Source organism: Dermochelys coriacea, chromosome 7 (assembly GCF_009764565.3).
Source record: "Dermochelys coriacea isolate rDerCor1 chromosome 7, rDerCor1.pri.v4, whole genome shotgun sequence".
Classification (NCBI taxonomy): domain Eukaryota; kingdom Metazoa; phylum Chordata; order Testudines; family Dermochelyidae; genus Dermochelys; species Dermochelys coriacea.
Window position 1 is genome coordinate 80,068,981 of NC_050074.1, and position 23,507 is coordinate 80,092,487.

At 40.6% G+C, this 23,507-nt stretch overlaps 1 pseudogene; it reads left to right on the forward strand.

The window, feature by feature from the left end:
- Window positions 1–961: 961 nt before the first annotated feature.
- Window positions 962–18,146, forward strand: LOC119859005 (annotated as a pseudogene).
- Window positions 18,147–23,507: the final 5,361 nt, after the last annotated feature.

Genomic DNA, 23,507 nt, shown 5'->3' on the forward strand with positions numbered 1-23,507 from the left:
CTTCAGGGCAAAGACTCCCATCCAGCACTGCTGCTGGTGCTCAGATCATTGTCACCAGGCAGTTCCATTCTGGGGCCAGCAACTTCAGGCTTGGTACTCCCTCCTTCAACTTCCCCAGTACGGGTACTAGGTCCTCTGTGCTGCACGTTACCAGCAGCTAAGAAGGTGTCAATGAATCCTCCAGTAATGCATTCCTGGCATGGATCTGGATCAGAATTGCAGAGGATCCCTCCGGGCACTGCACTCCCCTGGCTCTCAGAATATTCAGATAGTTCCTTGGACTCCGAGATGGGTTCTCAGGTTTCACGATACCAAGAGTCTCGATCTTCCTTTCAGTCCCATTCCCAAATTCCTCATCATAGGTCTGAGAAGAGAATGGCCAGAGATGGGGATACTTGGGCCAGACTGTACCAACCCCTTCATTGGCCCTATTGGATGCCATAGGGGATGCCCCCGGAATCCAGATCTACCTTGCCAATATCTTGTACAGGTAGATCCACGAGGAGGAAATCTTCTCTTGCTTGTATAAAGATACTGTGATGATGGTTGCTACTGATCAGCCTTTGGTCTCTCAAGTACAGGACTTGCCTCATCCTGCTTTGGAGCATCAGCCCACCCCGGTATTGCAGGACCAGACTCGGGAGCTCTCCCCTTTGCCTCCCCTTCAAACTTCCACCTCATCACCTGATGAGGTCCTGGCACTGGAAGAATCTTCTACCATACTGGATGACTTTATGGTGTACCAAGAGCAGCTCAGGAGAATAGCAGCCTCTCTATGAATCAAGTGGAACTAGTGGAGGAGAATACCCACAAACTGATGTTCTCTAACCCACTTCAGCAGGAAAAGTAGCTGTGCCTATACACAAGGATATTATGCAACCAGCCAAAGTTCTGTGGCAAACCCCTTTCTCCATTCCACCTGTGGCCAAGCAAACTGAATGTAAATACCAGGTTCTGTCCCATGGGTTTGAGCAGTTTTCCTTACATCCTAATCCTAGGTGTAGCCACAGTGAATGAGAGAACGCACGAGGGTTGGGCTAAGACGACAACTAAAGAAAAAGATGCTAAGAAGCTGGACCTTAAGGTAAAGACTTGTTCTACAGCATATTCATAGCTCTGTATTGCCAGTCACTACACACTGTTGGTGAGGTATGACTATTCTGACTGAGAAGCAATCTCTCAGTTTGGGAATAAGCTGCCAGAGGGTTCCAGAGAACAATTTCAGTCCCTTGTTGCTAAGGGCTGCCTTGTCTCTTGATCAGCTCTGCAGGGCTCCTTGGATCTGGCAGATTCTGCAGCCAGGGCTATGATTATGCAGTCACTATACACCATTTTTCCTGGTTGCAGCTCTCGAGGATCCTTGTGGAACTGACAATTGAGGACCTTCCCTTCAAGGGCTGTGCCTAAAACAGGTGAGTCATTGTAGACGCTGAAGATCTCTAGTGGTGTTGAGGTCCTTGGGCCTCTAAAATCCAGATACAGAGAGGACAAAATATTGTCCTCATTACAAGCCTAGACAGCAGTATTATCCCTTTGTCAGGCAGACCGATCTAAGAGAAAGCAGAAGTCTCAGAGGAGAAGGTTGATGCCTTCTAATTCCGAGGTCTCTTTGTCTAGACTCCCGAGGCTCAAAGCAGTTGGTTTGACTCTTATGTTGAAGACAGCATGCTATGAGACGTGGATTTCAATGGTCCTTCCCCCTCCTCTCTAGGACAGATTATTCCATTTTCTACATGCCTGGCTGTCCGAGTGGGTGCTACCATGGTGGGATTGGGCTATACCTTCCATTTTCTTTCTATTACTCACTTCTGCCCACCCTACCCAGTCACTCTTCACAAGTCTGTATTAAGGCAAGAAGTGCAGACTCTACATTCCTTGGGAGCCATAGAAGAGGTCCCCTTCTGCATTGGGGCAGGGAGGTTCATTCCCACTGTTGTCTAATATCCAAAACAGGGGAGGTCTCAGACCGATCCTAGACCTGCAGAACCTCAACAAATATATAAAGTAGATAAAGTTCTGTGTAGTGTCCCTGTATATGATTATCCCTTCCCTAGATCTGGGAGACTGGTATGCTGCCCTCAACGTACAGGATTTTTACCTCTTTGTGGTGATCCATCCTGGCCACAGGAAGTCCCTGAGGTTCATGATAGGAAATTATAATTATCAATTCACTGTTCTGACATTCAGCCTATCATCAGCGCCGAGGGTCTTTACCATTGTGGCATGACAGTGGGGGTAGCTTACGTCTGCCAGAGAGATGTCCATATGTATCTTTACTGGGATTTATTGGTTTGGGGGTCACTCCAGGAACAGGTGCATGCCACAGTCCATGGAACACTGTCTGTTCAATGTCCTGGACCTAAAAAGTCAACTTTATTGCCTCTGCAAGGGCAGAGTTCATAGGTGTGGTTCTGAACTAGATCTCTGCTGAAGTATTTCTGCATCTTTCCAGTTTCAGACCCTACGGAACCTCTATACATCCCTCAAGGATCATCCACAGACCACTGTGAGGAATTGCCTCAGACTCCTAGGTCACATGTCCACATGTACATACATGACCCCTTATGGCAGGCTGCACCTCAGAGCTTTGCAGGCATGGTTATGGTCAGTCAATCTCTCTAAGTCACCATCTAGATAATCAGCATGCATCCTGGACAGGGTATTATCATCTCTGAGCTCGTGGATGAGCCAAGACAATGTGTATAGGGAAATGCCCTTCCTTCTACTGCTCCCTTCCACAACTTTCATAAGAGACTCTTCAGCCATGAAGTGGGGAGCACATCTGGGCAATCTTCAGCTTAGGGTTTGTGGACTACACACAAGGCCAGGTTACACAACAACATCCTTGAGTTGTGTGCAATCTTCTGTTCATGTCAGTGGTTCCTTCCTGACAGGATCAATATCCAACACTTTTCCGTTTTTATGGGATAAGGACCTCCTGTAAGCATACCCACCAGTGCCTCTGAATCCCAGAATCATCCTGAAGCTCAAACAAGATCTTGGCAAGATGATTCTCATAGCTCCAGCTTGCCTGAGACAGCCATGCTACTCAGACCTATGCAACGTGTCTACCCAGGAAACCTTCCCATTACCAATCATCTCTACTTACAAGGTGGGCATTTCATTAGCTGAAGATTTGCAGTGTCTTTCCAGGGTTAGCTCCATGTAGAGCTTATTGCAATAGTCCAGTCTGGAGCAGATAAAGACTTTTTTGGATAATTGTGGTAGTGTCTGATTATTTTACATTGGAGAAACATTATGGTTAAGCCTATATGAACTAGAAAAGTATTTGCTTATTTTTGATAGAATATTATAGAATTATAGGACTGGAAGGGACCTTGAGAGGTTATCTAGTCCAGTCCTCTGCACTCATGGCAGGACTAAGTATTATCTAGTAGTAGTGTGATGACATAGCCATTTTTAAAGGCTGTTCAAGTTGGATTAAAACAGGACTATGACCAAACAGAACTATAAAACTCAGAATGAAAAAGCTATTGAATCAAGTGTATGGTTCCAGTGAAAACCAATAAACAGGTCACAGATTAGAATATATCTAAACTTTTTTACATGCAGGAATGTTTGCCTACTACTGTCTAGTCACAAACCTTCCAAGGTGATTAGAAGGTGGTGGTTATTCAAATGTAGGCGCACTTAGACTCCAGCAATATTCTGAATAGGTTCTGACCAGGGTTCCCGCATTTTTCACACCCCTGACAGATGCAACTACGCCAATGTAAATTTTGTAGACCCACCTCACTCCATCTGTTCTGATCTGACCTCAGTTTTGTGAGATCTCACTTCTCTTACACACACATGCCATGTTTTTCCAAAAGTTCCTGGGTGGGTTCATACACACCTGCTGTCTTAAATGGGGCTTATGCTTTGTTATGTTAATTGACCGCTGAGTTCACACCTTCCAATCTAATTGGGGTTTTAACTCAACCCATCACAAGGTTTTGTCCAGCTCATAACATTATTTTACCCTGAGTTAGAAATTATCTAATTCAGTTTTGTATATACATTTACAACGTGGGAGACAGGATCAGTTGTTGAGGGACATCATATTTCAGATTCCTTGGTAATGAAGCAACTATTCGTTATTACTGACTGAATTCCTGGAAGCCGCCCCAGTCTCACCAGGAATGTCTCAGTCACCAGAGCAACAACCAAAAATCCATATCCCTGAGAGATGTAGCTATGCCTTCCTAACCCCCAGCTCTGTCTACAATGCAACTGAACGACAAAACTTTTGTTGTTCAGAGGTGTTAAAAACACACACACACTGAAAGACAAAAGTTTTGACAACGAAAAGTGCCGGTGCGAACAGTACTTTGTTGGCAGTAGCACTCTCCTACCCAGAAAGCTACTGCCACTCGGGGGTGGAAGATTTTTGTCAGTGGGAGACCTCTCTCCTGCCAACAAACAGCAGCTACACTGCGCACTTTTTAGCAGCACGGCTGTAGTGGCACAGCCATGTCACTAAAAGGTGCATAGTGTAGACAAAGCCTCAGCGTAGACAGTGTTAAATTGACAGAATAATTTTTCCTTCATCCTAGCTAATACCTCTCAGGGAGGTGGATTAACTACAGTGACGGGAGAACCCTCTTTAGTGTTTTAAGTATAGAAATACCCTAAGAGACGCAGCCTGGGGGAGCAGCTAAAAGAATGTTGGTGACCCTGGAAGAGGCCTGGGGAGAGGTTTTTGTGTCAGCGATGCAGGCTGAAAAAAGTGCTGTGAGCACTGTGAGCAAAAGAAGTTGTTTCCTGCTATTTGATTTCCTCTATGTTGAGACATATGACTTTGTACATTCTTTGTAAATAAACAAAATTGCACCAAAGAAATACCTGACTACCACCAATTTCTACCAATTTGTACTCCCAACTGGAATGCCATAGAGCCCTAAATTTTGTCTAGCTTCTCGGGTCAAAAAAGTGCAACAATACCATCAATGTTCTGATGACACTGACAACTATGTAAGTTTTGTTTCTGGGCCCCACAGTTTCAGTCTCTGTTCTGGAAAAATGCTTTTAATAATATTGTTCTCTGGATGCACTGAACTTGCTTCATCCTCCATCTGGAAATGCAAAGTCTGGCTGTTGTATATGAGGAAACTCACTCCTCCTAATGCCCACTCAGTGAGAGGATTTATTCTGATGCGGTGAGTTAGGTTATGAATGTTAGCGGCACTTCTGAGCATGTCCTTTCTTTGGATCTCTCCCATGTATTGGATGTGGTTCAAAAGTGATTTTTATTTATTTATTTATGTTCCTGTGCCTTCACTTTTCTCTTTAAACGTCAAGACATGCTCTTTTGCCCACTAGGTTCATTTGTTGTAATACACTTTTTGCGGTGCTTTTAGTAGTGCTACTTCCTCACATGAAGCTTATTCAGAGTGAAGTAGCATGGTTTGAGCTATTATGATCATATTGGGTTGATCCAAAGCTTACTGCAGTGGAACGCCTTCAGTTGACTTCAGTGGGCTTTGGAATAGAGACATTATGCACATCCTAAATTATTTGTGTTGTCTGCCTATGCAACCACTGATTCATTTGATTTGACTCTATTGGTTTTTAAACTCCTTAATTTTGTTGGCTCTGGATAGATTTAAATCCTGCACCTTGAGTCTTCTTTAAATGATAATCTGAACTCATGTGCCATTCACGGCTTTAGGAATCCACCATTCTGCCTGTGGTGGACAGAGGAACCTGCTTTTGCTGTGGTGTATGCTACTATGTGGAAATTGTACCATCTTTGAAATACAATGTATTTTATCCCTTTTCATTAAAAACAAACCACACCTATTAGCTGTCCATTGTTTACTCTCCATAAAATTGTTTAAATTGGCTAGTATGGGAGCTATACTTATCAGCTTCCCTTTCCTCCCCTCTTTAAAATTAGACCAGTTCCGTATTTGTGTTTCAAGAGAATGATATTTTATTTGTTTTTATTCTGCTGTAAGATATTCAAGCAAATTGGCAGGAGGGAAAGGGAATATATAAGTAAAATTATTTGTTGTAATATAAATCAGAAATTTCCCAAGAATTGCTTTGATGTGTTTTACATTTAAAATTACTCTAATTTTTACACTACTGAAATTTTCAGAAATTCAGTTTCTGAAGAGTTCTTATGCTGTCTGTTTCTTTCATGTTCCAAAACCATTTTATTTAAAAGTCTAAAAAGATAGCATAAACCTGTTTCCTAGCAACAAGAATATAATTGAAGCAGAAAATACAAATTTTTCTCCTTAAATATTGCGATTCTTGCATGATATTGTTCAATATCTAAATGGAATTTTTATTTAAATGTAATAGCTATTTTTATAAACTTCCTTTGTAGCTGTATTTGCTTAATAATCCTTTCATTCTTAAAACACATTGTGGTTTTATTCACTTAATGGGTTTTAACCTAAGAGTTTTTCTGTTTATTAAATTCACTGCACTATCTCATAACGACTATGAAAAATGAAAATTATAAATGATCAAAGAGAGTAATAACAAATAAACTAGCCTATATCTAAAATATAAATGTACGGAACAATGTTAATTAGCAACTTTTATATATTCATAATCAATATACTTTTTTTTAAAAGTCATAAAGGTCCAATCACACTGTTTTGTAATAATAAATTTAAACTCTCTCCTTGGTCTTATCTGTATATTGGTAGTTTGTTCTATACACCAATCACATTCCCTATGTGCTGTTTTTCATCAAGACATTAGAGGAGGTTTAGAGATCACAGGGAGATGTTAGTTAGAGCAGCATATAATGATTCTCAATTAGTTCAGGTAATGGTAAGTATCAGCATTTTGCAGGAAATGGAGCTTGAAATGTTTTTGGAATGAAACGTGAATAGAATTTCTCCAGATCCCAGACACTTGCACTGAAGTTCAAGGGACAGATGAAATATATGTTGTGTTTATCTATTCAGTCAGACACAGTAAAGGATATTTTTTGGGGAAAATTGACAGATGATTATTGTGCATCTTTTAAAAATCAAAACATTAGAGTCCTTAATACTTCAATTTGGTTATACAGTATATGCATCTCTTAATATAGTGCATAACATTTGTCTAAATCATTTTGCCTTCTTATTGTAACTTCATGTTTTCTCAGGAATGAATCATTTCTGTGCAATTTATGGTTCTGCTAGTCCTAGGATTATCATAACTATTGCATTTTCTAGTCAAATAACAGTTTATGAAAAGTATTTATTAGAGAAGAACTATCTTCTGGAAGTTGATTTTCCCATATCATAGAGTATTTTTGTGATACACATTTCAAAAGTACATATGTTTAGAAGTTCTCCCATGGCAGGCAATTTTTATAATTTGTTTCACTGATATTGGACCTTTATCCAAAAAAACTCAAAGTGCTTTACAAACATAATTATTATTCCTTATCTGTATTGCAGTGGCATCTAGAGCATCCAAATGAGATCAGTGTCCAGCTGGGCTAAGCACTGTGCAAATACGTAGTAAGAATGAGTTCCTATCCCAAAGATTTTACTGTTTAAAATGCAAACCCTTATACTTGTACTTAATTGCACGCATGAGTATTCTCATTGACTTAAAGGCAAACCCATGCATAAGTATTGGCTGGATTGCTGACTAAACAGACAAGACAGGGAAAAATAAGTACTATTATCCTTTTTTAAAGATGGGGGACTAAAGCTCTGATCGATTAAGTGGTTTGCCTAAGGTCACCCAGAAAGTCAGTGGCTGAGCTCTGAAATGAAAATGTGTCTTTTGCGTCTGTCTAATATTTTAACCACAGCACCACGGTGCCTTTCAATGACCTTGTGATATGTTTTTATGTGTAAGCAGAATTCTATCTATCTATTAGATGAGTACACTGAGGGACAAAAGACGGAGTGATATCTCCAAAGCTGCACAGTGAATTCTGACTGTCAGTCCCTTGTTCTAACCATGGAGTGATATAGAATGCAGTATGTTGTATCAGATACACACTCATAATAAAAGGACAAAAAAATTAGGAAATAAAATAATACACCCCATGATGGGCTTATCTTCAAATAAGTGACAGGTACCATGCCAGTATTATGTTTTCTTAGGTGGCTATCTGCTGTGGTTGTCAAATGAGAGTAGATAAAATAAAGTTGTTCATGTTAATAGTAGAGCTGAGTGACATTTGAACAATTTCTTTTCATCCTGAAATAGGATGAATAGTTGAAATTTTGAAACTTTTTGCAGGATGTAAATTCCCAAAAATTTTGATTAGGAAATGTCAAAACATTTTGTCTCGATACTTTCAATTGAAATGAAAAAAATTGACATTCCTGAAATCAAAATGTTTTATTTTGTTGAATTCACTCAAAAGGCTTCTTAATGAGTCAGATCACATTAAAGTGCATTTCTCTTGCATTATGGGGGCATTTGGTCAGCAGGGTATGCACTGCATTGTGTGATATGTGAACTCCCATGAAGCCTGGGTCAACAATGGGATCCCAAACTTCTACTTTGATAAGGTGAAGCATTAGGAAAATGAAAGTTTAATTTTTTCAACTGATTCAAAATTAAATATCTTGGGTCAATTCAATAAAACAAAACATAATGATTCAGGGTAAACCTCCCCGAAACAAAATATGTCATGTCAATTCTCCAAATGAAAACTGGAGTTTTTTCTGCAAAATTGAAGTTTTCCCAGAAAAAAATTGGATCTTGTGAGAACTGCATTTTCCACTGGACAATCATTATGACAGAGAATTCCTGACCAGCTTTAGTTAATAAGGAATATTGGTTAAGTCTTGGGACCTGAATCCTACAGGAGGTTGAGAACTCAGTTCATTGGAAAACAGGGAAGCTCAGCATTTCAGAGTATACTGCCATTAATTTCCCTTCAGTTTCCTCAAGGCATATTTATTAACAGGTGGATTAGTGAGAAGTTACATTACCACTTTTGTTTCAGGACTGTTGTAGGTGGTAACTGGGAAGTATTCTATTATGGCCAATGGGCAGAAAAAAACCCAAACAGAAGCCTCCACAGCATCACCTGTATTTCAGGTATTGAATGACTATTTTCTGATAAATATATTCATTCATGTAGCAGGAAGAATTCAGAGAGAGAGTGTGTGTGTGTGTGTGTGTGTGTGTGTGAGAGAGAGAGAGAGAGTGTCTTGCATGAGTATTGGAAATAAAAGATCTTTACTCTACTAATTCAGGCAAGACTCTGATGATGACTAATTACTGTAAATATGAGACAGTAATCGTGAAAAAGAATTTTCTGCTTGGGAAGCAACAGCTTGTTTTCACTGTGTGCTCACAAAATCTTTTGAAGCTAATAATCTCTGTGGATGCAGATCAAAAGCAATTTTTCAGATTACGAGTAGCAATGATTAGGTAATGGTGGAAGTATTAGGGGATGAAGTTCTATGTGGTTCCTCTCAAAGATGCACAGAACTTGCAGCCATCTTTGTGTCTGTGTGATCCTGGGTTGCTCTCGGATCCCTTGCAAACAGTTCAAATACTGTGTCTAAGGGCTTGTCTTTTTCCAGTTTAATTTGTTGGTTATAGCACTATAATACTGCCAGTAAATTTCCTCATGTAGGTGATCCCTAAGTTACGGCAGCCTCCCCAGTTAGCATGATGGGCTGCAGTACTGCCTGAAATCCCTGTAGTCTGCATGCTGCAGCCCCACCCTGACATACACTTTCTTCCCACAGCTGTTACACCCCTGACTCTAGAGCTAGCAGGGGATGTCCTCAGAAGGCAATCTGTGGCTGTTTTCCTCAATTCCTGCACTGGGTGAATCCTCCCCTGGCTAGATCTGGGGCTTTTACCTAGTGTAAAGGGACTGGAGTGGAGGGTATGGTCTCACCCTTAGTCTCTTATCCAGCAACCTTTGGCCAGATTCCCTGCCTGGTATCCACCATGAGAAAAAATGGTGGTGGGCCCCAAGTATTGGTTACCTGGACTGTGAGTTGTCATTCACATGACCCTCAATCCCCCAAATGCTTTGGGTCCAGAGTTGTCTGAGGTGGCCCCAAACGTGTTTGGGCTGACCAGAAAGGAGCAGGCCTATCAGCAGGAAATGTGTTGATAACGATGACCAAAAATTAATTTTTTATTTTGGCAAAAGATTTCAAGAAAAATGAAAATATTTTAATTACAGTTTTTCCAAGAATGTTTTGATGGGTTTGACAAAAATCAAAATACAAATTTTCATTTTATCTTTCTTTTGTTTTTTCACTTTCCACTTGCACTTTTTTCCATTGTAAATAAAGGTGTGGGGAGTAAGAAGAGAGAATGGGTGAAAATAATAAACAAATAAATAAACCCTTAAGAAAATTTTCAAAATGAACCAAGCATTTGTTTTTTAAAAAATTTCAGTGAAAAAATATAACAAAACAAAGCTAAACACACACACAAATAACCAGCTCTAGTGCTGACTTGGTGGAGCCAGAGTTGAAAGCTGGCCTTCTCTTGTGGAAGGTTGCAGCAGTACGCTGCATGCCCTTCATCTCAGGGAATGTCTGCTCACATTCTGCTGCTCCCTATATATACTAACTTCTTGTGTTAGGAATAATAGAATCTTGCTTACAGATGGTAGAAGATGTGCCAGTGCACTTAAACTTGGTGTCAGTGATGTAGTTTATCAACTTCAGCTAAAACAATCAGAATGCTACTCATCTTTCCACAGGATTTTAGTGAGAGCTGGTTGAATGATGCCACTGAATACAAAATTTGGTTTACTTTTCTTGGAGGTGTGAATCAATCTCATAGTTTGCAAACCTATTTGATATTCTAGAATATTTGAAGAAAATCATGAGTGGAAAGATACCAATCCATGATACATTCACAAAGTGTTTATCAGTCACCCAAATATCTTAGTGGGAATATGACATTAAAAAAATGCATTTACAACATAATAGTTTTCTGCTGTACATCGACCAAATCATACAGACCAGTATGGGAATTCATAAGTGTTAAAAGCTGATGTATCTGTACTGAGACAAAGCTCCCTTGGATATTTTTCTCCCCACCAGCTGTAGTGTCAATCTTTACAAGATGCACTATGCTGCCATTCAGCAGTTAGAATAGTTAAATGTCCTACACTCAGAAACAAAAGACAATTGCAAAGAGGTAGAGGCATACTAATGTTTCAGCCGTTAGACCTTCTTTGTCAGTTGTTATCTCTGTAATAGACAGAATAGGCCTAAGAGTTGAAATATTGGTGTTTCTGTCCCCTTCTTTAAGCTGCTTTTGTTTCGGTAAGAAATATTTTAATGTGCTAACATCAAAGGTTTTGATATCCAGTACTTATTCTGTACACTGAGAGGGACAATAAAAAGAGAAATGTAGGAAACGCTACAATATTGTTTTAAAAAAAGCTTTCACTGCTGCTCCAACTCACTGGCACAGTTCATGCTGGGAATTCAGTGAACATGCGAACAAGTAACTTCATGGACATATATAAAGAAAGAAACTGAAGGACAAAATGTTTGCTCATTTGCTCGCTGATGTTTGTTTGGACATCGGGCACATTTTTAGTAAGACTCGCACATTTTTGTTTAAAACTTGGCAGTTCAGCCATAACCATCTGTCTTTCTATTTGGTTTGTTAAACACTTAGGGAAGTGGTGTGACCAGCCATACATGGATGCACAATTTGAGAAGGGAGGATACAAGGAAACTCCCCTCTGCACTTCATGCTTCTGCACTGGGACCTAATTCTGTCTATGGGTAAAGGTGGTGGAGTAGCATTATATATTAATAATGAGGTAGACTGTAAAGAAATTAGAAGGATGGGATTGATAAAAAGTCTGTTTGGGCCAAAATCACTTTGGGGAAGAAAGCTATCAGCAGTTCCCATGGGATAGTGTTTGCAGTATGCTACAGACCCCCATGATCTGATCTAGATCTGGAAAGAGACCTTTTTAATGTTTTAAATTAAATAAATGTTACCGGAAATTGTGTGATTTCTCAGATATAGATTGGAGGACAAGTGCTACTAATAATTGTAGAGCCAAGATTTTCCTGGATATAACAGCTGACAGATTTCTTTACCAAATAGCCTCCAGGCCAACAAGAGGCGATGCCATTTTACATTTGGTATTCGTGAGTAGTGAAGACCTCATAGAAGAACTGGTTATAGGAGATAACCTTTTTCCGAGTGAGATAAAAAGTTTTGCTGACCCTGGAAGAGACCTGGGGAGAGCTAATTCAGTTTAAACTAAATGGAAGGATAAACAAAAATAGATCAGCAAGTAGGGTCTTGATTTCAAAAGGGCTAACTTTAAATAATTAAGTGAATTTATTGGGGAAGTGGACTAGACTGAAGAATTCAAGATCTGAAGTGTAGGAGGCTTGGAATTACGTTAAGTCAAAGTTGCAGAAAGTATCCTAAGCCTGCATCCCAAGCGGGGGAAAAAATGTAGGGAAGGGTTGCAGACCAACCTGGATGAGCAGGCATCTCAAACAGGTGATTAAGAGAAAGCAGAAAGCCTACAAGGAATGGAAGATGGGATGAATCAGCAAGGAATGCTACTGCTTGGAGGTCAGAAAGTATAGGGACAAAGTGAGAACTGCCAAAAGCCATGCAGAATTGGACTTTGCAAAGGAGATGAAAACCAATAGTAAAAGGTTCTATAGCTGTATAAATAAAAAGAAAACAAACAAAAAAGAAGTGGAACCACTTAACACTGAGGATGGGGTGTAGATTAAAGATAGTCTAGACATGACCCAACACCTAAAGAAATACTTTGCCTCAATTTTTAATAAGGGTAATGAGGCACCTAGAGGTAGTGGCAGGATGGCTAATGGGAATGAGGATATGGAGGTAGAAATGACCACATCCAAGATGGAAGTCAAATTCAAACAACTCAATGGGACTAATGGGGGGCCTGGATAATCTCCATCCAAGAATAATAAAGGAATTGGCACATGAAACTGCAAACCCAATAGCAAGGATTTTTAATGAATCTGTAAACTCAGAGGTCATACCCTATGACTGAAGAATTTCTAATATAGTACCTATTTTTAAGAAGGGGGTGGGGGAGTGATCCAGGAAACTACAGGCCTGTTAATCTGACCTCAATTGTATGCAAGGTCTTGGAAGAAAATTTGAAGAGAAAGTCGTTAAGGACATAGAGGTAAATGGTAATTGGGATAAAATACAACATAGTTTTACAAAAGGTCGATAGTGTTAGACCAACCTGATCTCCTTCTTTGAGAAGAGAACTGATTTTTTAGACAAAGGAAATGCAGTAGAACTAATCTACTTGAGATTTCAGTAAGGCATTTGATACAGTTCCACATGGGAAATTATTAGTCAAGTTGGAGAAGATGGGGATTAATACGAGAATTAAAAGATGGAAAAGAAACTGGGGAGACTACAGCGGGTCATACTGAAAGGCTTGAGGGAGGTTACTAGTGGAACTCCTCAGGGATCTGTCTTGGGACCAACCTTACTTAACATTTTTGTTAATGGTCTTGGCACAAAAAGTGGGAGTTAATAAAATTTGCAGATGACACAAAGTTGGGAGATATTGCCAATACGGAGCAGGACCAGAATATCCTAAGAAAATCAAGATACAAGGATGATCTTGAAAACTGTAGTAATAGAAATGGGATGAAATTTAACAGTGCAAGGTCATGCATTTAGGGACTAACAAGAATTTTTGCTATAAGCTGGGGGCACATCGGTTGGAAGAGACAGTGAACGAGGAACACCTGGTGTATTGGTTGATCACATTATGACTATAAGCTGCCAATGTGCTGCAGCCATGAAAAAGGCTAATGCAGTCCTAGGCGAGGTATTTCCAGCAGAGATAGGGTAGTACCATTATACAAGGCACTGGTGAGACCCATGTTTAAAGAAAGATGAATTCAAACAGGAACAGATACAGAGAAGAGCTCCTAGGATGATCAAAGGAATGTAAAGCCTACCTTGTGAGAGGAGACTCAAAGCTTACCTTTTTTGGCCTAACCAAAAGAAGTCTGAGGGGAGATATGATTGCTCTCTACAGATACATCAAAGGGATTAATACCAGGGATGGGAAGGAGTTATTTAAGCTAAGCAGCAATGTTGACACAGCCATCAATAAGTATAGGCTTGAAATTAGATGAAGGTTTCTAACCATCAGAGGAGTGAAGTTCTGGAACAGCCTTCCAAGGGGAGCAGTGGGTGCAAAAAACCTAACTGGCTTCAAGACTGAGCTTGATAAGTTAATGGAGGGGATAATATGATGAGACCATCCACAATGGCACGTAACCAATCAGCGACTGCTAGCAGCAATTGCTGGTGATGGGACACTAGATGGGGAGGGCTCTGAGTTACTACAGAGAATTCTTTCCCAGCTGTCTCACTGCTTGGTCTTGCCCACATGTTCAGGGTCTAACTGATCACCATATTTGGGGTGAGGAAGGAAGATTGGCAGAGACCTTAGGGTTTTATCACCATCCTCTGCAACATGGTGCACATGCAGATTTAAACTAGTGCAAATGATGGATTCTCTGTAACTTGAAGTCTTTAACTCAACCAGAGGTTATGGGTTTATTGCAGGAGTGGGGTGGGGAGGTTCTGTGGCCTGCAATGTGCAGAAGGTCAGACTAGATGATCATGATGGTCCCTTCTGGCCTTAAAGTCTGTATTTTTATCATCACCTCCCCCCTGCATAGTATCAGAGTATTTCCCAGATATTTCAAAATAAAAACGACAGAACCACATTCTGTTTCTTCATTTCCAGCCTGTAGGAATGAAGCTTGATTAGTTTTACCAAGTGTTTTCTTGGGTGTGTGTGTGTGTGTGTGTTTGTGAGAATTATTGAGAAAAGCTAAAATGAAAAATCCCAGACCTTGTGGTCAGAGTGTAGGAACTGCTAGCACCCACTGAGGTTTTCTAAGAATGACAACAACCCTTCTGTCTTCACTTCTGCTGTGATTACTAATAAGGGAGTCAGCTGTGTTGGTGGCTTTGTAATGTAGATATCTGAATAGCAAGGAAGAGAAACAACTATTGGATGGTAACAGTTATTAGCCTCAGCATCTGGGGTGGAATTGAAATAGAAACCAATGTGAAAGCTCCATGTCTCATTAGTCGTCTCCTGAGCTATTCAGCTCCCTATACTCTTAGGTGTGTTGATAGCAGTGGTATAAAAATGCAGAGGCTAAAATTTTCCAAATTTTCCAGGTGTCTATAGTTAGACTCCTAAAATCATATTTAGGCACCCAAATAAGTGACTTCAAAAAACTGAAAGAATGAACTATTTGTAGGGTTTAATACTAATAGAGGGAATTGGCCCATATTTTCATAAATCTATAATGATCTAGTGCATAAGACGTTCAGAAGATGGGGGTTCCAATGCCTGGTTCTGCCACACACTTCCTGTGTGATCTTGGGCAAGTCGCTCAGACAATGTGGCGCAGGATCTGTCTCAATGCCCCATCTATAAAAAGGGAAAAATAACACTTGTTTTTGCCGATCCTTTGTCAGCAATTTAGACTGTGAACTCTTTGGAGTTGGGATTGTCTTATCTCTTGTTATAGCTATATAGAACCCCAGCACAATGGGATCACATCTGAGTTGAAAGCTCTGGACGGTACAGTCATACAAATAATTATAAAATGTAACAGTGTCCTGAAATTCAGCTATTGTATATGCCTCCTGAGGAAAATCAGTCATCTAGAAAAATGAGAGTAACTAATCACAACAAACTAATCACAACAAAACAATCAGAGTCCCAATGTTGCTTTCATTGTCCTAAAGTCAGAGATACGCTATTTTCATTGTTCTTTAGTATAATGGAATTTACTGAAGCTATTCATTCTTTGCACACAGTGAAAGTGGATGGTGTAAAACTGAGATAGCCGTAGTTTAATAGCTTAATAATTCACCAAGAAAAATGGATGTGCAAGTGATCTATATATCAGGCTTTCAGTGGTGCTTATGGTATTTCATCAATTCTTGACAAAGACAGGCATGGGCTTTTGGGACCATCCCTTTTAAAAATAAAATGGCATAGTAGCCAGTGGTCATGAGGGATTCGTGAAGAATGTTGTTCTCAAATGTAATTTATATGCCAGTAAAGAAAAAGGATCCCCCAAAACAACAAGTAATGATCAAAAGCTAATACGTAAAAACTACATCCTTAAGGAACCAAACCAACCATTTCTGCAGCAGCCTGACTCTAGGCTACATTAAAGACATTTCAGCACCTGCCCGCTCTATTAGAATTGTGAGCAACAAGGAGCCAGGTGCCTAAGGCATTTGGAATCAATTCTTAAAGTTGGCGTCTAGGCATGTACATGCCAATTGGATCCCATAACTTTTGTGTCTATCTGCTCTTTGAGAACTGTGTTCAGTCAGTGGCACTCTACAATGAACATTTATTGTTTGACTGTTGCACTCCAACAGAATAATAATTTTTAGCGTGCAACAAATAATTTTTAGCCGTGCAACACAACTGATCTGAAAATGCTTTTTTTGTAGCCATCTGGGCACCTATTCTACTAATAGGCCATGCTCCAATAACCTTCATTAATGAGAAATAAACTTAAATAGATAGGACTGGATTGTGAGTTGCTAATGCAGAGGTAGGGGAAGACATAAATGAAGGGCTAGTAACAAATGCAGTCTTGGACTTTCACTTGAACATGACAACTGCTGTCTGTTAATGCCAGCTCCACAAAAGGACCACACACTGGCCAATGCAGCTGTCTCTCTACAGAAGGGAGTGCAGGGTACACTTCCCAAGGGATATCACAGAAAATGTGTTTCCCCCAGGTACTGGGGGATTATGGTGCTTCCCTGAAAGGCATTGCTCCGCAGTGCCCTCACCCTGGGACAATAACAGACTGCCAGTTTGTCTCATTTATTATGAGTAAGTCAGTCATGCCAAAATGTAGATTAATAGTTATTTCAGTGGTAAAAACATTTCACAACTGTATATATTTTCAACCTAAAGCTTCATACATAAAAAGCATATTCAAATGTATAGGGACCAGTTGAGAAAAAATACATTTGCAACAGATTATCTCGCTACTTTTTGTGTAATGAAAGTCACTGATGAATAACTACTGAAGCCATAGATCACTGTAATAGCCAGTTAATCTATGATTGCCCATCAAGTCACAGTGCACTTGCAAAGCAGACTAAAAAATATAGTATTGTATGGTTTATCTTTTAATTGCACAGAAATGGGATGTACAAACTGCAACTTAATTTTATTTTGTCAATTTAAAAGGAGGCTTCGTATAATGAAAATATAAAACAGATTTATGCATTCAGCGGGTCAACATAGATTGTCCAATTTTTTCTGTTTTGTACACAGAATAATTACACATGTATCTCATGGGTCACACATCAGTATAAAAATGTAATTGATTTACTTTAAAGCACGGTTGTAAAAAGCTATCAATTTGGTTTAATTACAAATTATTTGTTTGATTTTCTTTAAAAGCAAGCAAACTAGAAGGCTAAAGGGTATCTTTTGCCATCTATTTTAAGCAGAACTCCCCACTGAAAACAGTGGGGAGGTCAGAATAAAAATGTATGGGACAACCAGCTCCAAATCTTGGAATCAAGTACCAACCGCCAAAATTTTCTAGAAGGTTATTTCCTTTTTCCTGAAAATATAAACACCTATAAGGTGTCGGGTACCCTGAGGGAATATAAAGTTGTTGGGCGATGCCTTCCTATTCCTAAATGTCCAACAACAATCCTCTACCGGATGCGTATCTTTGCTCCTAATCATGTTGTTGCCAAGTCCCGGTACGTTGTGTCTCCGCTGAAGAAGAAGAAGTCGTCTTCTGGATAAATTGTGTACTGTGGACAGGTATTTGAAAAGTCCCCTTTGCAGGTGAAAAACTTTGGTATCTGGCTACACTATGATTCTCGTAGTGGAACCCACAACATGTACAGGGAATATAGGAACCTGACAAGTGCAGGTGCCCGCCATCATGCCCATGCTCACTCTATTCAGGTCATGAAGGTTGAGGAGATTGCTGCTAGCAAGTGCCGTAGACCTGCAGTCAAGCAATTCCATGATTCGAAAATCAAGTTCTCTCTGCCACACAGAATTCTGCGTCGTCAGCACAAACCACATTTCACCACCAAGAGACCAAATATATTCTTCTAAATGCAAGAACATTCTGTTTGCTCTGTGTTACAATAAAATTCTTATTGGAAAACAAACAAACAAACAAGAATATATATTCATTAGAATACCTTTGTCCAATATAAAATGACATAATAGCGTGATAAAAAACATTCAGCTAATATATGCCATTGGTTTTAAGAAGTGATCTCTGTATTCTGATTGATTAATTTCTTAATCAGTAGAAAAAAGTTAATAGAATCAATGAATATTAAAGATTTATTTGTATTAATACAATGACGAATCTAGAGGTCGTTGCTCAGGCAAATTTCCATTAAAGTCAGGAGTATTTTTTTGCCCAAGTAAGGGACTGAATAAAAATTGAATGTGGACAGAGAAAAATGTCACTATCAAAGCTAATAGGTAAAAGGGTATTGGTAAGTTCTTTTGAGAGAGAACTTTGAGTGAATCTTTTCAACAAGGTATATTTTAGACATGCTGAGATGTTTTCACAAAGATCTTTTTGCATGCTGGTGAATTTAAGCAGGGAAATTTTATAGGTGAATTGATGTGCCTTTTTTTTTGTTGGTATGGCTATGCTGAAGGTCCCCATTCTCTCTTTGTACCACACTCCCTCTCCTCTTGCAAAGCCAAATCAAATCTAACCTATGGTCTGTCGTTCACATTCCTCTTGCACTCTAGGCATGCTACTCAGCTGCTCAAAGTCAGTTATAGAACTTGGATGCTTGGTGCAATCAGGCTATATAATCCTTCTAAGATTAAAATCAGTCTGTGCTGAGCTTTCAAGCACTACAAATGGAAGAAAATTTGGTCTGGGACCTTATGCATACTTTTTGGACTGAGAATTTTGGGTCAACTGATGGAAAAGATACAGTTCAGCTCATGAAGTTTTGATACATAAGTACATATGTCCTGAAGTATTTGCATCCAGTATTAGACATACGTTTTTATGCAATGAAAATAATTCAACATTATTGTTTTATACAAAGCACTTTATATAATAAAAAGACTTCAGAACATAAAAATGTATACATAGACTAGCTAAGAAGTCTGAAGATTTATGAACAGCGTGGTGTCCAGTTCTCCTTTCTTCTCTGTTGCCCTTGCTTTTTCCTGCTGAAATCAGGTCTGGGTGCTGATTCCATAACTTACAGGACATAGTAGTTGATGAGCTTCCAAACTCCAGTAAAGCATAGTTTAGAAGCAGAATCTGGGACTGGGATTGCTGAAAGAGAATGCCAACAAGCAATTGCAGGTTCATATTTGATGTGGAGAGAGATGCAGGAGCTTTGAGTGAGAGACCTGGTCAAATTCCAAATGTAACTTTCTCTGGAGAGCAATTTCAGGTTTTCAGGAGTCTTGTAGCCAGGAGGCGTGGCCTCCCACCCTGTCAGAAGGGGAGAGACACACGCAGATCCCTACAAGTCTGTATAGACTTGAAGTCTTGAAGCAGCCAACATATATGTTTTAAATACATCTTACAGTTCTTTAAAAAAGCAACAATCAAACAAACAAAAAAGAAATATTTTAGATGAAGAAATTTGTTAAAGGTAAACTGTATTTATTTATATTTCTTAGCATCAAACGTTGTTAGTTAAAACACCCCAAAAATCTAGCAACTAAATTTTATGATAAATTAAGGTAATCTACACAAAGAATTGAATAGTGTTATAAGGCTGTAATGATAGCTGAAAGGTGCTAACTCCTCTTCATCTCAATGGGTTGTTAACTCCAAGACACACTGCTCTGGGCAAAGCAGAGGACTGTGGGTGTGGCAAGAGGACAATTGACCAGCAAGCCTGGCTCACCCACTCAAGCAGACCTATCTTCTGGAGGGGAGAGATGCTTCTCCTGTTATCCTGTTCCTGGGGGAGAAAATGGGTGTGTCACCACTCTAACAAAGAGGGATATATCTGTACTGAATTGTGAGTGCAATCTTGAATGCCATTTTGTTTCAGGGGCTCCATGCTGTATTGTAACCTGTCACAGCCCTAGTCAATCTCTTCCCTTCTGACTATAGTTAAGAAGTTCCTTTTCTAAGCCTGTGTTCCTTTCACCCACGGAGAGGTGGTACTCTGAGGGAGAAAGTATAAGGAAATGGGGCCTCAGGGGCACTGAGGCACAGGTTTCAGAGTTCAAGGCAGCTGAGCTATAGAACCTCATGTTCCAAGGGAAAGGCAGTAGATGTGGGAGTGTGCCTTAAAGATCCAGAGCTAGGAACAGTGGTCCAGTTCCATCCTGACTTATGAATCTTAGAACCACATGGGATCCAGTGGTTGGGTCCACTCAGAACAGACTGGTGTCCTTGTAGAAGGGGACTGGGACAAGCTGTGACAACCAATACTCCAAGTGGAGTGTGTGGCCACAGTATAGCGGTGGAGCTATGGAAGTGAAACTACAGAAGCCTTGAATCATGTCTAAGACCTGGATTGCCTTAACTCTAGGGTGACTCTAGGCCCACAGTCTCTGTTCCACCAGTGGGCCTAGAGTGACCCGAGGCAGTTCCAAAAGTGGCTTTGGGCAAGATGAGATGTGGATATTAATCTCTCTGAGGTAGTTTTCACTTGTCAATGGCTCCTTGTGAATACCTAAATAAATGTAAAGCAGCTTTGTTCTAGTAGACCTCCAGAAGAGGATGGATAAAAGTACCTCAATGACCTTCCCTGAGATTGAAGACCTTTTCTGGTAATAGCTGCCCCCCTAGTTGCCATGGAGTATGACTTAGAACATCTGTACCCATAATTATGAATCTAGTACAGATTGTGTAATATTTTGTTAATCCATCAGCCTCTGAAGATATCTGAAGAAAAGCTTCCACATGTGAATGTGAGTAACTGTTAAAAGAAATAGAGAAGAAATATTCAAGTTCAAATACTATGAGCAGCTGCAGCCCTAAGTAGAGTAAAACAATAATACAATAAATCCCTTATCAAAGATGTGCAGATCCCAAAAGGCTGCTCTTCTAGAACAGGCCATTCCAACCAACATGTTACCCAAATGGGAACACTGATCTCGAAAACCTCAGATGGTTCTATGTGAAAGGAGAAAATAAAATTTCTGTAATAATGTGGTATAAATAGGGTCAAAATTCAAGGTAGAGTATATTCTGTCCCATTTGAAATATGTCTGATATGGAATGGTGCTGTTGTAATATTGTAAATACAGAGAAATGTAAGGCATGGTCACCTAAATACAATAGTAAAATAAAAATAGCTGCAAATAAATAACACACAAGATGGCAAATGAGGCCAGTACAGAACACCCAGTTACAGTAGGAGCTTAGTCCAGAGTCCTGGAACAGGATCTGCACTGAAGGCAATGGGGCTCCATACACAGTCCTCCCATGCAGATGCAGTAGTAGCATCAGGAAATTAAAGAGTATACATTGAATTACTATCTGGGTATAAATTGTATAGATGAAGAATGTCATTAATTGGGAGAACTCTTTTCCCCCCCCAAAGAAACTTCATCAATAGAAAGGCTCAGTGCAGCGAAGACTTGTTTGCATCTATGCAGTGCTGTCATATTTCATGAGGCACTTTACTGTTTGGCTGAATGTAACGTAATGCATTATCTCTGAGCTATGAAAGGATTCGTAGTGTTGCCTTAGATTATAAAATCCCAAAAGAAAATTATATTGCATTTGGCTTGTTGCACTGTGCTTTATAATTTTTAAAAAATCATAAGTGATTAAAAATAATCAAATAGAAGTTGGAGATCTAGGGCGAGATCCTCACCCCTGCTTCAGCCAGAGATTTAGGGTGAGATTCTCACCCCTGCTTCAGTCCCTTTATGGTGTGTAAAACTGCTGGAGTAACGTAAAGGGTCTCTAAAAGCTCTATATCCAGCATTTCCCTGGTGCAAACACAGTGGAAGGTAGCCACAAGGCTGCCTCCTGAGAATTCCCTTGCAAGCCCAGGCATAGGGGGTGGGGCTGGGGGTGAGAGGGGCATGTCAGGGTGGGGTTACAGCATTCAGTATTGCAGAGATTCTGGACAGCCCTGAAGCCCACAGAGCATCCTGGGGAGGTTGCCGTAACTTAGACAGTCTTGGGAGGAAATCTAAGTTACACTGGGGTTTCTCCAATGTTTGGAACAGCTGAGGATCAGGAAGGCACAAAGGTGGCGTAAAACTACCATTAGTCCCTGCTTCACTGGGGCTGTGAATTCTGTGCTTAGTGGCGCAGTACAGAATCTCCTCCACAGGGTTCATATCCTGGTAGCAGACTTCTGTGAGGCACAGTTCATCAGCTTCAGCCACAGTATCTTAAATGGCAATATGAGTCAAGCATTAGAATCAGTCTTAAAAAGGAACAGGAAGAGAGAAAATTATGTAATGCTTTGCAATCTTCAGCTGAAAGGTTGCCCCAGTAATGAAGTGAAAACCTTCTGCTGAGGGACAGTGTTATCCAATAGGGACAGTGTTATCCAACTCCCATTGAAATTCAAGTCTTTCCATTGACTTTAATGAGAGCTGGATCAAGCCCTAATGGCACTGAAGCACTTAGTACTGGACTGATGGAAGGGGGGATATAAAAATGTGTACCTCATTTAATGTGTTCCTATGAGCCACTTTTGATGCAAGTTGTTGATTAAAGAGGAAGGGAGAATGGAAGGGGAAAATAGTAGCTTAAAATGACTTTTTCCCCTCCCAGCCCATTCTGGGACAGTTTCTTTTCATTGTTTGAACTGATCAGCAGAAGACAAATGTCAAATCCAGATGCCTGGGGCACATACAAAATATATTTATCTACCAAAAAAAATAGCTTTAGATTAATCGGTGCTGCCTTAAATCTTTTCTGCTCCTCCTGTGATGCCTCAGGGACAGGGCCAGCTCTAGGATTTTTGCCGCCCCAAGCAAAAAAAAATTTGGCCCTCTTCCAGCCCCAACTCCACTCTTTCCCCAAATCCCCAGCCCCGCCTCCTCCCCCAGGCGTGCCACATTCCCCCCACCATTGCTTTCTGTGGCTCCCCCCACAACCCTCTGCCCTAGCTTACCTCCACTCCGCCTGCTCCCCTGAACATGCCGTCGCTCCGCTTCTCCCCCCCTCCTCTCAGGCGAGGGAAAGGCAGCATGTTCAGGGGAGCAGGCGGAGCGGAGGTGAGCTGGGGGGGTAGAGGAACCGTTCCCCGCCCCAGCTCACCTACACTGCACCACCACCACCTCCCCTGAGTGCGCCGTCGCTCGGCTTCTCCTCCCTCCCAGGCTTGCTGCACAAAACAGCTGTTTCATGTGCGGCAAGCCTGGGAGGGAGGGGGGAGAAGCGGAGCAGCAGCAGAGTGCTCAGGGGAGCAGACGGAGGCGAGCTGGGGCGGCGGGGAAACATTTCTGGGGCGGCATGGCCGACGCCGGAATGTCGCCCGTAGAAATGTGCTGCCCCAAGCACCTGCTTGTTTTTCTGGTGCCTAGAGCCGGACCTACTCAGAGAAGCACC